Source organism: Haemaphysalis longicornis, unplaced genomic scaffold (assembly GCF_048455015.1).
Source record: "Haemaphysalis longicornis isolate Haplotype H1 unplaced genomic scaffold, Haemaphysalis longicornis Haplotype H1 scaffold_6, whole genome shotgun sequence".
Taxonomy (NCBI): domain Eukaryota; kingdom Metazoa; phylum Arthropoda; class Arachnida; order Ixodida; family Ixodidae; genus Haemaphysalis; species Haemaphysalis longicornis.
In genome coordinates this window covers 157,298,655-157,313,260 of record NW_027526407.1, presented here as the reverse complement: position 1 = coordinate 157,313,260, position 14,606 = coordinate 157,298,655, and the positions used below count along the sequence as shown (strand labels likewise).

The 14,606-nt window shown below is 47.0% G+C and overlaps 1 protein-coding gene across 1 annotated transcript in view; it reads right to left on the bottom strand.

Moving 5' to 3' along the window:
• LOC144142020 (uncharacterized) overlaps positions 1-7,051 on the bottom strand; it is a 96,413-nt gene extending 89,362 nt beyond the window's left edge. Inside the window, exon 1 of the mRNA XM_077673449.1 lies at positions 6,911-7,051. The gene's annotated coding sequence lies outside the window, so the exon portion shown is untranslated. The remainder of the gene's footprint in view (positions 1-6,910) is intronic.
• Between the last annotated feature and the right edge of the window lie 7,555 nt (positions 7,052-14,606).

Below are 14,606 nucleotides of genomic sequence, written 5' to 3'. Positions count from 1 at the left end.
TCCGGGATAAGAATGTCGGGAACAGGAATAAAAAAATCGCAAAAATTAACCAACTGCAATCCGCCTTGCTTCTGTACAGCAATCTACGATTGCAGAGTAGTTGTTATGACAGATTGTGGGGTTTAACGAGCCGAAGCTCTACCTGTCGCGGATAGCGACGCAAGAAGGGAGCCAGACAGCCGGTCGCCCTTTCGCTGCGCTGATCAGGAACCAACTGCCCCAAGCACGAGGCGCGAGCTATGCCCGTACCCGCGTGCCCGTGCAGCCCTGCCTCTTTCATTCATTATCCACAACACACTCCCTCCGCCGCCAATGTGCGCATGCGCAGAAGTATGAGGTTGAGGCCGATGCGCAAATGTGCCCATGTGCGATGCTGACAACAGGCGTTCGGAGGCGCACTACGAAGTCCAGCAGGGGAGAAGCGGCACAAGTCGAGGGGAAAGAAAGAGTACTCGTATAGAGCATCGTGAACATGCGTGCACAGGCACATGCCTCAGGAACGATGACGGTGTCAGCTGATGGTGTGGCGTCCGGGAGCTTCCCAGGCAGCGCAGCGAAAGGGCGACCGGCTCCCTTCTCGCGTCGCTATCCGCGACATTCTGGTGCAGAACCCCGGGAGGAACGGCGCAGCGCATCTTCAAGGCTTGCAAGGCCCGCGAAACTCCTGGTTGGGATTCCCTCATCTCGGAGGCCTTGCCCTTGGGCGGCGCCCTCCGTGGCCGGCTGCTCGACGCTCCACACCTCCCACACTGAACCCGGAGACGACGCAGAGGACGCGGTCCAACTGCTACGGCGCAGAGACACCCTCCGAGTACAGATTTCCGACCTCGTCAAAGCGACAGACCGCGCATTGGAGCAGCGCCCTGTGAAACCAGGTACGCTGAAAACCCTCTACGAATCCGCCCCAGCAAAAACAGATCACCCTCGTGCAGCTCGACAATCAAGTCAGAAACCTATTGGATATTGATGACTGCACGAAGGAATATGAGGAATCTGATTTATACCTCGGAAGGATGTTTCGAATTATTTTCCTGCTTCTAGACACGTTATCAAAAAATGGCTACGTTTGCACAACCCCGCAAGACAGTAAAGACAAGACTTCGTGGAGACCCCCCTGAAACCGTCACTAAAGGTGGATCCCTCCGAACGACACGCAGCGTTCCACTCGCTTCTCCAGTTGCCTTTGAAGAACCCTTTGTCCCTGCCAGCGAATCGCTGACAGCAGCGACCCTGGAGGCAGCCACTAAGTCTTCGGTATGCGTCGCAAACTCAGCATCTTGTGTCGCTCTGCAGCCGCTGAGCGAGCTCATACCACAGGGAAATGAAGAGGCCGCCGAACTAGGAACAGAACCCGTGGAGTGTGTGAAGGAGCATTTAGTTCTGGCTGCTCTGGATTCAGATAGTGCCATCGTAAAAACGAAATCGAATTGTTGCAGGGTGCACGGAAGGTCAGATACAGGGACAGAGGACAACATATGAGTGCTCGAGCTGAGGTCCGTGCGTTAACTGCAGCTGACTTTCAACGACGAAGAGGGCAAGCATTCTCACGAAGGAGGGCGATGAGGACTACTGTTCACTCTTACCGAAGGAAACGGCGACCGAATTATGTGGAACCAAAGTCAATCCGGCGTTTCCAAGAACCCCGACCCAAGATAGCCCAGTATTTATCCAAAGCCCCGGATCCAAGTTTTGACGGGCTTTCGTTGCCCGCATTCAACAGAGCCGTTACTATAGGAAGCGACACCACACCTCAAAACACCGTTGGAGAAGGAAGTGGCTGAGGGGATGAGACCGACCGGACGAAACGATCACAACTAGAATGCTGAACTGGCCATCATTTATTTTTCTGGTGTTTCCTCGGCAGGTTCTCTGCATGTCTTCTCAAGAACAATTGTCGCGGGTGGGAGTATGTTTAGGAAAGAAGAAGACTACGAGCTTGTGTAGTACTATCACTGTCATTGGCGATAGGGGAGAAAAAGAGGCGTTCTGAGCGGTGCCGTGGCCCGGGGCCCAGTTCCTCAACACTGCCCGGGCTATGAGGAGCGCCGTAATGGAAGACTCCGCGGCCGGATTAATTTTGACCACCGGGGGATCTTTAGTGTGCGGCCAAATCTCGACACACTGGCGTTTTCTAATCGTTATAATAACGTAAATGGACATAGTTGGGAGAACGGAATCCAAAAACGAAAATGCAAATGCTAGGAAAAATATAAGTTCATTTACTAAATCAAAATTATGGAGCTTGCACGCCTCCCGCCAAACGAAAGAGAAATTAAAAATAAAGACGACTGGCAAAGAATGACGAGAACACGACAACAAAAATGGCGACAAGGACCCCACCGTGTAACGCGCTGAACTTGCACAAAAATGCATAATTTGTGAAGTTGACACATGTAATCGTTATAATACGCAAACGGAGACTATTGGTAAAATCGAAAAGCCTAAAAGATAAAAGTGGACAATTTTACAATTGTGGACGTGAGCTTCCTAAATGAAAAAAAAATATAGATCTTGTACATTTCACACAAAAAGCAAAGACGGAAATAAACCAGTTAGACAAATAACAACGGAAACGCGAATAAAAAACCGCAAAACCGGACAAGCTGAGAAACGCCCTGCATTTGCCTAGAAATGCGCAATTTGGAGGTTAAGACATACATAATTGTTATAATAACGGAAGTTAACATAACTAGTAGAGGGGAATTTAAAAAAAATAAATACCAATAAAGTTTTTAAAATAAAAACTTTTGTTACGAAGTCAAAGTGATTTTGTTACGAAGTCAAGGCTGCTGTTTAAAAAGCAACTTTTAAAGCTCATTGACTTGCATATCCCCTCTAAGCTTCTTTCTGCGAAACACCGAAAAAATAAACCTTGGTTTGATAAACCCATAAAGGTTCCACTTAATAAGAGGAATCGTATATTCAAACGGTATAGAAAAAATCCCGATCCACTGCAACTTTCTAAGCTTCGACAGCTTGGTTCCGAAATCAAGGTCAAAATCACAGAAGGAAAAAAGCGGTATTTTGACTCTCTTGGTTCTAGAATTAAAGAAAATCCAAAGGAACTCTGGAAACTGGTGAAATCTAACAGCAAAGATGATGTTGGTATCCCTCCGTTAATCCACAATAGTGTAGCTGTTACCAATGATAGAGATAAATCAAGCTGTTTTAATGATTACTTTGTCTCAGTGTATTCCACGCTAGTACCTCAACATCTTCCAGTCTTCTTGAGCAACGCACTTGATGATATGCCGGATATTGCTATTCACTACTCTGGAATAGTCAACCTTCTCCAAAAATTAAAACCACACTCGGCACCAGGTCCAGATAGGATACCCAATCTTGTTTTGAAATCCTGCGCACATGCCATCTCAAAGTATTTAGAAGTACTGTATCACAAATCTCTTGAAACCTCAGAATTACCTGAAGACTGGAAGATGGGCGACATTGTTCCGATTCATAAAAGTGGGCCCCGAGACAGTGTCATGAACTATAGACCCATATCTTTAACATCTGTGTGCTGCAAAACCCTGGAGCACATAATTTACCCTACCATCTTTACCCACCTTCAAAACAACAGTTTCTTTGTTCCTTACCAACACGCGTTTAGAGCTGGTCATTCATGCGTAACTCAGTTAGTGGAATTTACCCATGACATATTTACATCATTTGATAAAGGATTACGAACAGACTGCATACTATTAGATTTCCAGAAAGCGTTTGACAAAGTGTCCCATGTTCGCTTACTCCATAAGCTTTCACTTCTTGGTTTACCAGATAACATCCTTTTTTGGCTCAAAAACTATTTGACAGGTCGTTTACAAAGAGTGGTAATTAATGGCGCAGAATCAGAATATGCATGCGTATCTTCTGGCGTTCCGCAGGGTTCCGTCTTAGGTCCACTTTTATTTCTTATATATATAAATGACATTGGCACAGGAATCACTTCGAAAATCCGGCTGTACGCAGACGATTGTGTCCTTTACAGAGAAATTAATAACGACTCTGACCGAGTAGCATTACAGACAGACCTAAATAAAATTTCTTCATGGTGTGGCAGGTGGCTTATGTCCCTGAACATCTCAAAATGCAGGCATATTTGCTTCACGCGCAAGCGTCAACCACTCGGTACACAGTACTGCTTGAATGGCTCCCCATTATCAGAAACAAGAGAAGCAAAATACCTAGGTGTCACGTTTTCCGCCGATCTGACATGGAATCGTCACGTTCAAAGCATCACTTTAAAAGCAGGACGAGTACTAAATTTCATTAAACGGAACTTTAAGCACGCGCCAATAGATGTCAAGAGAACACTTCACCTAAGCAACGTTCGCCCGATTCTGGAATACGCGTCCGTTGTGTGGGACCCGCACACACAAATTCTTGTCAATAGCTTAGAAAGGATACAGAAACGCGCAGCCCGATTCATAACCGGCATTTACTCATTCCAAAGCAGTGTCACAGAAATAAAACGGCACATATGTTTGGAAGATCTTTCACTGCGCCGTGTTGTTTCCCGCCTCTCTTTCCTTCGAGATGCCGTCTTCAATCGCACACCACTAAACAAAGAGACTTATCTACAATCACCAACATACATATCCGGGCGCCGCGACCACTTACTCAAGATAAAAGAAATGAGCGCGCGCACAACCACATACCAAAACTCCTTTTTTCCCCGTACAATACGCGATTGGAACCTGCTGCCTCCTGAACTAATCGAAGTTGCTTCTGATGTGACGTTCCCCACTGCCCTTCAAGAATATATTTATGGATAAAAATGTAGTCGCCATTTGAAACTTTCTTTGATATTTATGCTTTGCAATGTTAGCCAGCGTGCTGTGTAAATGAATGTATCTTGTTACCTGGCCGATATTTATGCTTTGCAATGTTAGCCAGCGTGCTGTGTAAATGAATGTATCTTGTTACCTGGCCGATATTTGTTTTTAATGCTGTCTCATGTGCTCCCTCAGAATGTACCACATGTGTGATTAGTATTGTACTCACGGTCTGCAGTGTGTGGCTTACTAACGCAAACCTTGTATGTTTTCTTACAATTGTTTTTTTTTTCTTTCTTCAACCTTTCAAAGAGTGTGCAATGTTGTATTTTATATCGATTATTTGTCCCCCCTACTATAATGCCCAACGGGCGAAGCAGGTATGCAAATAAATAAATAAATAAATAAATAGATCCTGTGCACTGTACACCTTCTCCAAAAAGCGAAGACGAGAATAAAGAAGACCGGAAAAGAATGGCGAAACACGACTACAAAAATTGTACAAACGGATCAACCGCGTATTTGCGCAAAAACGCGTAACTGGCGGAGAAAAGGCAGGCAGTAGCTACCACGGTGTAGATGTACATAATAAGGAAAAATAAACAAAAGAAAACTATAAAACAGCAAAATAACCCAACTTATTCGGCTACTTGTAGCAAAATCGGGCTATAAATAATTCGCGATGAAGACGAGCGGCTTGAGAATGCTGCACATTAGTAGACAATTCTCAGAATTACTGTAGGTTGTTTTACATCCACCGAATCATTTCAACATCTATGGGACATCATTATTCCCCAGTGGAGAATTTCATCTCATGTGCGAGCGGATCGTTTCTCGCGCCCCTGGCCGCGACAAAGAAATGTGTGCTCTAATGTGCAACAGAAAAGTGGCAAGGAAATACAGGTACATTACAGCAAGAAGCACGCTGGACCAATGAAAGGCGTGCCTTAGCAGTATTATTTTGTGAGAATAATTGTGAAATTCCATGCAGCAGTCGCGTCACCCAAACTTGAAAGACGTACGAACAGACTGGGGATCCCACCCCTGTACACTTTTCCCGTAAACGAGCTCGACAGCGCCGTATTTTCGCGCGTATAACCCGCCCCTGCCTGTAACCCGCACCTCTTACTTTCCGTGGTCGAATAAAAAAAAATGTACCCCCGCGTATTGCCCGCAGATCTTATACATGAAAGGCTGGACCAAGACTACTACTCAAGCAACACGGCACATTTGTTTATGCAAAAGAACAATTACCCAGCTGACTAGGTAACTAGTTGACTTGCCAGGAGGAATAAACGTTTAATTGAGCAGTCAATGTTGTTGGGTTGTCCGTCAGGTGGGGGACCTCCTTAGTTTGGGAAGCCCTGGGTCTTGGCTGCCTGTCTCTCGCCCGGCCTACCAGACGTTGGTGATATATATCCGGGTTGGAGCTGGTCAACCGACCCTCCCACGGCTCAAATGAAGGATTTGGATTTGGGGCAAGGGATGGTGTGTGGCCGCGCTCCCATACCATGTGGTAGAGAGTGCATGGCATTATGCAGAATTTACAAGTGTACGTGTACAATGTCGGATGTATTAGGTGTATTAATGTACCACATGGAAGTGTGTTAGTTTGGAGCTGTGTGTAGATGACCTTGTCTTCGCGAGACATGTTTAGAGGTGGAGGCGGAAAGGTTCTTCGTCCCAAGCGGCAGTGGGCTGAATTGGTATAGTGTCGATCTGTGTGTGCAGAATGAGCACTGTCAATGGAATAAGTGGCGTGGTCGCTATTAAGGCTGCAGGGGCATCACAGCCCAACGAGCATTGCGGTGAAGCTGCTCCAAAAGAAATACCTGGCATATAATCCACGCTCCTCCATTACTTCTGAAACTTTCGCATTTTGGTGTGGCTTCCACGCACGAAAATACGGTATTCCCACACATGCTGGAATTGGAGATGAGATGGAGTACGCGCGGCAGTGCTTTCGGCAGCCGCAGACACGATCCCGTTTTGTTCAAAACAATCCCTTCAGTCAATGTTCTGCCCAATCTCAAAGCGAACGGAGGGCATTTCCGCACCACCCAACAACAGCAAGGAGAACCACTGGCTCGACTCGCGATTTTTAAAGCGCATGTCCACAAAAATGGGTGACTTACGGGCGTGGGTGAAGGGCCGTCTGCTTGGAGGTGCGCGCAACGCCGCTGGGCCGCGAACCATCCGCACTAGCACAACACCGGCGCGACTCTGCAACCGCTCCGAGGCGGTGGTCGTGCTTGCGTACGGTCACGTGGCGTCGACCGGTCAGCAGCAGCAGCGGCCGCCGCATGTCCTCCTCCTCCTCCTCCTCCTCCTGCGTGACGAGCGCCGAGGGATGCTGCGGATGAGGTAGCGACCGGTGTATTTCGCGATGAACCGTATGCAAGCCAAGGACGGCCGTCACTTATCCCGCGCAGCGCGACATCCCGGTGCGTTTCGCGCAGCAATTCAGCGACGAAATGTGACTCGCAATGCGCGCATTTTTAGGCCACGGCATGGAAACACCCACCCGAACCCCGTGGCCCGCAGTCACTTGTATCCGGAAATATTCTCAGATAAATGCACGCACTCCGGCCACCGCGCAGACCTCACGCATACGTTTATCAGGCCTATACAACAGAAAGCATGGCGGCGTGACTACGAAATAATTGTAACACATGTACGGCACTTAGTACAAGCAGAATCGAGAGATACGCGGCACTTGCAATAATAAACAGAACTCATTACAAACAAAAAGTGAAAAAAAAAAAACACCACGCTTACGTAAACACTAAAGAGCGGCACAAAAAGTAAGAAAGAAATATATGCGTTATAGTAGAGATGCTACGTAGACAATCTTTATAACAAAACTACGTCAAGCAAACACGCCCGTGTCACGAGATTTGGGCGCACGTTAAAGATCCCCAGGGGGTCAAAATAAATCTGGAGCCCTCCACTACGGCGCGCCTCATCGCCTGTGTAGCGTTGGTGCGTTAAGACCCATAATCACTATAACACTTATAGCAAACTTAGAGCCTTCCTGGCAATAACTAAATTGCATCGGTAAAGCAGACAAAAAACGACATACAAAGGATTTATCTGCGTCAGGGCGAATGAGTTTATTGCTCTCTCTCTCTCTCTCTCTCTCTCTCTCTCTCTCTCTCTCTATGCCGTTTTAATGTCCTGAATCGGTCGGCCAATGCACGTATGTTTGCATCGATAGCGCATCTGCCCGAAACGCTTAACCTGTCGACGCGATAAGACTGTAACTATCTGCTTTCCAGTGTTTGCGAGAAGCTGTTATCAATTGCGTTTGTTCGAGCAGGAGATTGGCACACGCCGGGCTATCGGCGAACAGGAAGGGAAGGTAGCGGCGATGTAAAGCAGTAATCAATGGGGAGCTTCCGTTGAGCGAGTGATTTGAGACAGGTCGGCACGACGGAAAACACTCACCACACGCATAATGCATCGACGCAAAGCTTGTATGACATCCGCATGTGACAGTTGGCGCTGTGCGTCGCCGCATGTCTTGGCTGTCGTGTGTAGTCTTCCTATCCTGACCCGCAAAGTGGGTAACAATGCTCCAACTATCTCAGGTTCTGCCTACCGCGGTGCTACCGAGCCTGACGACGCGGGTTCGATTCCCGATCGCGGCGGCCGCTTTTCTGATGGAGGCGAAAAGCGAAAACGCCGGCGTGTTAGAGATTTCGGCGGACCTTAAAGATCCCCAAGTGGTCAAAATTATTCCGGAGCACTCCAGTACGGCGTGCCTCGCCGCCAGTGTAGCGTCGGTGCATTAAACGTCGTAATCAATCAATCACATTCTGCCTGTTCTGTTCATTTTAGACTGCACTCTCACAAAAGCAGCGAGAGAAAAATGAATGTCGTTATCGTCGGCGGTTCTCTAACTGAGGGCGAATAGCATGTGCATGAAGCTATTTAAGCACAAATCACTAATAATTAATATTAGTATTCATTATCATTAATAATTTGCTTTTTACTCGGTAGGTTTCGTGGTTGCCCGGCAAAGACAGCTGCGAGTGAGAGTAGGTATATATAGTTGCTATAGTATAAACACATCCATAGGTTATGAAATTGTAGAAAAATAATGGAGCTAGTAAATTTTGAAAAAATATGGGCTCGTGGCTAGGCGGTTCCAATATTACATATTTGTCTATACGCCTCGAGCGCGGCCTGTGGGCGCCACTGAAATCCCCCTAGCGGCCCGTTTCGAAAGCAGCCGCGGGAGTCTCCGGCCTGCTCCCCACTGTCACCGTTGCTTTCTGGGCCCGTTCACGACGGAGATTTACCGTTTGTATGCGCTGGAAATACATATTTATGTGGAGCAGTCACTCTGTTCGCAAATGTGGTGTGTTTACGAGAGTGTAAATGTGTGTGACGGGATCTTAGTCTGGTAAATTCGGTCTCTACAAGCGCCAGGTGTGCGTCACAGGTCGGCGTCGCAAAACAGGGATATGCATATGTAGATGATTGTGATTCCACTGCCCTGAAATTTACTAACAGTGTCTTCGTAAGCATAATTTCCCCAGATGGTCATGCCATGGCTGTAAATTACGATGTAAATCAGTTTTGTGCGCTTATATAACCTAGTGGAGCGCTCATACCTGACAGCACGTCAGTTATCGTGCCAATATCATACCTCAGATATTGATCACTACCGTGGACATAAATTTCCCGAACATTCTACGAATTAAGTACGATGGATAATCCAAAATTATACCCAGGATCAGCGCACGACAAAAAAAAAATAATGCTGGGGCGTCTTGTCGTAAGCTCAGCGCCCGTAAACATTCATATATGTTACATATATCCTCCGCGAGCACGCCGGAGAAGGGCTTCAACAGTAATGCCCATTCGCGACTAAACGTTTCTTCGAAGCATAGTCATATGACGCAGGGAGTCTGCAGAATCTAGCACAAACGGAAATCAAGGCCTTATCAGATATCCCACTCTTCTAACGACACCTTTTATCAGTTTTGAACTTGTATACCTCAAAAAAATGCGTTCGCCGAGGGATCAGCTGTTAGTTGAAGTCTAAAAACTAGAGTGACGTGAACAAGTAGCTTGTGTGTGTGATTACTAAAACGCTCTTTCGTTGATTTCGCTCCGCAATCGTACACAACAATACGTAAGCGGCCCCCTCCTTCTCCCCATGTCTCGCGAAATAGCAGTGCGTTTCGCACACTAGTTGGTCTCGTAAGTCCTACCCGGCTTAAGTTTATACGAACGTCTTCAGCATTTCAGAAGCTGCACTGAGTTTTTTTTTTTTTTTCATTTCTGTACGAGCTATTTTGTTTCTTCCGGGCTTGCAGACCATTAATTTTTCAGTGGTTTAATTCACTTTTCTTGGTTCTTGCAATAAGGCATGAGTGCACATCTTTCACGACGCAGAGCCTTGGAATATACTTAACATTTTCGCGTGGCTTATATTCTTATAAAAGGCGCAAGTTATCAGGTATTGGGTAATCGCATCCCCGATATATATATTTTTCTACGACGCATAGGTTCGTAATGCGGCCGCATTCGTTGTCCGCGCTACAAAACAAAGCACACCTCTCATTGTGCCAGTATCAGGTTTAAACGAGGCGACAATAAAATTCACTTGTGCCGGACGAATTCGGAGGTGACAGCGGTGGTATGCTGCTGCCGTCGCCGACGCCCGTAACAGCGGCCGAGAAGGACGCATAGCCGCGTTCCCGGATAGCTATTGTTGGTGTTTGAGCCCCCTACCAAGACGCAGCGGCTTTTGAAGTGACCTAAGCGAAATGTTTACTTACAGACGTCACCATAACAAGTTTTTTAGCACTTGTAAGGGCAAAAAGAAGCGAAAGAGAACCAAAACACTGCATGAGCCCCTACGAGCCGCGCAGCGCTAATCCCGTCAACTCCGCGGAGAAGCGGCGGCAGGCGGCGCAGAGATCGCAAAGCTCGAGGCGTATAACATAAATTTGCTGGAACGGCTCAAAACGCGTTGTGAGCCGTGCACCCAGCAATACTGCAGCGCACTTACATGCACACACGATTTAATATATTTCCTACAAGTACAAAATCCCGTGACGTTTAACTGTAAAAACTACAGGTTTTCCTGCTCAATTTAATCCAATCGTCATACAATTTAATCCAAGCGCCAGCTAATTTAATCCAAGTGCCATCTAATTTAATCCAAACGCCATCGAATTTAATCCAGCTGCCAGCGAATTTAATCCAAGTGCCAACCAATTTAATCCAGCTGTTGGAAGGTTGTTCAGGGGTGTTTTGTGTGGCATTAGGCGATCTTGGCGGGCTTTGATGTGCGTGGTGGGATGAAAACGTGGTGTTTCTTGATGCCTTACGTGTGAAATATCATATGTGCGTAACTTAATGGACATTTACAACATCCGCAGATCAGGAGAGCGGTCTCGTTTCATCCGTAGGTGGCGTGGGGTGATCGTCTACGAGATCGCCATAAGTGTCGTCTGCTCGCGTATTGTTACCCCAGAAGATTTGCCAACGTATTTTTACGCGAGCTGACGACACTTCTGTCGCCAGCAGGCGATATTTCTAACGATCTCGCAGACGATATTATAATTCGGAAATATTGCTTAACACTGCTGAAAATCATTATTTAGTTTCTACCAACGAAATGTCTTAAGGCATTGTTACGCGAGGAGCAGACGATAATTCTGACGCGAGTTACACTACGCTGGCAAGTAGGGTGGCGTAACAATACTATAGAACAGACGATACGCCTAAGAAACTTGCAGACGATCACCCCACGGCACGGACGGAGTAAATAGACCGCTGTCCTGGCCTGCGGGTATTAAAAAAATGTCCCGAGGAAGACCGAAGAAAGCGCTGGGTGAAGGCAAGAAGAAGTACAACCCCGTTTCAAATGTCGACAGAGCCCGTATAGTTGGTATAGTTGAGGTTTATCGGCGTGGTGGCCACTTAAACTTCTCGCTGAGACGCTTGGCATAAACGTCAAGACGGCCATTGAGAACATTAGTCGCGTTTAATGTGCAGCGTATGACAGACACAACTTTTCGTTAGTTCGCGCTGCCATTAACATGGAGAATATGTAACCACATTCAGTACGATCGCTACATATTACATCTCGAGCTATCGCGAGGTGTCGTAAGACTGTTCACTTGTTTCTTGTGTGCTGTAATGTGAAAGACCCACTAAATAAAGAATTTCACATGGTCGAGTCATATAGCTGTTATGACCGCATGCAATTTTATAAGACGTGCGGATCGTGTGTCATAAAAACGAGTAAATCAATTATTTCATATCCGTTAGGCCATAACCGGGTAGCGGCAGAATCGGAAGGGGAGGGGGGAGGTAAAAGTGATCAAATGTTTAAGTGATTATTTAACACTCTCAAGTCTGACTCTAACTACAGGTTTTCCGGCTCAGGTTAATCCCAATGTTCATAGAATATTTAATCCAAGCGCCAACCACTTTCATTCCTTCGCCAACAAAATTTATCCAGGTACCACAAGAATTTTCAGGAGAGTTTTGGGCGAAATTGGGCACAGCTTTGCGGAATTTGCTGCGAGTGGTGTCGTGAAAACGTGGTGTTTCTTGATTCATTATGGGCAAAATGTCTTATGCAAACAGCTCAATATACAATTACTGACACGCGCAGACCATTGCTGTGAGCTGATCGTCTGCAACAGTACCATCGATAACACGTCAGAAGTACTGTCTCATCTTCGCGTAACAATGCCTTCACAACTTCCTTTGATAAAGACACATTACATAAATGTCCTTTGCATTTTGGTTTTCAATAATTCAATGCTTTTATGCAGTGTTAAGCAATATTTACGAATTATAATATCGTCTGCCAGATCGTCAGAAATATCGCCTGCTGGCGACAGAAGTGTCGTCTGCTCACCTAAAAATACGCTGGCAAATCTTCTGGGGTAACAATACGCGAGCAGACGACACTTATGGCGATCTCGCAGACGATCACCCCACGCCACCTACGGATGAAACGAGACCGCTCTCCTGATCTGCGGATGTTGTAAATGTCCATTAAGTTGCGCACATATGATATTTCACACGTAAGGCATGAAGAAACACCACGTTTTCATCCCACCACGCACATCAAAGCCCGCCAAGATCGCCTAATGCCACACAAAACACCCCTGAACAACCTTCCAACAGCTGGATTAAATTGGTTGGCACTTGGATTAAATTGGTTGGCACTTGGATCAAATTCGCTGGCAGCTGGATCAAATTCGCTGGCAGCTGGATTAAATTCGATGGCGTTTGGATTAAATTAGATGGCACTTGGAATAAATTAGCTGGCGCTTGGATTAAATTGTATGGCGATTGGATTAAATTGAGCGGGAAAACCTGTAGAAACAAAATCGCAATACTTCGATTCCCGGCCGCGGTGGCCGCTTTTCTGATGGAGGCGAAAAGCGGAAACGCCCGTGTGTTCCAGATATCGGCGCACGTCAAAGATCCCCAGTTGCTTAAAATTAACCCGAAGCCCTCCACTGCAGCGCGCGTCGGCGCGTTCAAACTCATAAGCAATAAATCAAAATCACCAGTACGTTAGGTTTTTAACCAACAACCAACGAGTTCTGCGCGCCTCCCGGACAATGGGTCAGGGAACCCGAATTGTTTTCGTTTTCGGCGCGTGGCCTCCTGAACTGAGGACGCCACCCACCGTTTTTTTTTCTTTTTTTTTTCTCAATAAACGTTTTGCCTCCTCCTTATTGCGTTAGCAATAGACAGGTGATACCGACAAAAATAGTGACGGCGCCGTTCTATGAACTCAAGAGAAAGCGAGTGGACTTCAGAATTTCTAGCTCTAGCGTTCCAAGTTCGCGTCTATTAAGTTCGCACCCGTTCAACTCCCCCTCGGCCCCCTCGGTCTGTCCTCGGGCCCCTTTTCGTAGCGTGAGCTACACTGGCCGAGGTTGAGCAGTTTCGCGTGGCTCCTGGAGAGCCGTGCTGCGCATGCGTGAGGAGCTGTGACGTGACACAGCGCACAGAACGTTCCTCGCTGCCCGGCGTCTCTCACACACCCCACGCGCCCCGCGTCTTCGCCGACCTCCGTTCCGCACGTGACGGCGCGGTCCACTCGATGATCATGCGAGGGGTGGCCGGGTGTGGAACCGATGTCTCGTGCGTCGCCGCAACACCGGCCTGCGCCTGTAGAACCAGCTTAGCTCTGGGGCGATTGGCGACGCTGCGCCTGAGCCGGTTGATAAATATACATGTGTCCCATAATGCGTATACCGTGTGTGTGTGTCATTGAAGCAGCAGTAAGCATGATAATCATGCTAATCCTATAAACAACCAGGAACGCTAAGAATAACCAGCTGAACCGTAGCTTACGCTGCGTATATCCTGGCATAACCGAGCTAAGCCACTGCTCACTTTTTTTCTAATATATTCTTACGGATCAGGGAAAAGGCTTATTTACAAGTTATATGCAGATAATTTACAAGGCGGATTCAGGCAGCCAGCTAGGTCGTCCTGCTCGTGCACTCGCTGGTTGGCCAGTGCGTCTTCTTCTTTCTCGACGGCTGCAAGGCTGCCCACAGAACCATGACGCATACCCACTTTGGGGGGATAGCGCCCTTTGGATATCGAGTCTCTCGACAGTAAACGGTTATCTCAGTTTTATAACGACCACCATGTGGCAATATGCATAGAGTTTCTTAGTAAGTATACTAGAGAGGAAACTGCGCCTCGTAAGCCATGTAGTCGTGGGGGTTTATGGGAAGACCCCCTTTTTGGCTTGGGCTTGGCATGACAATTGGATTCTTAAGCGGTTTTTGGGATTTGCTTTCTTCACTATGAACAGTTTACGAGCTA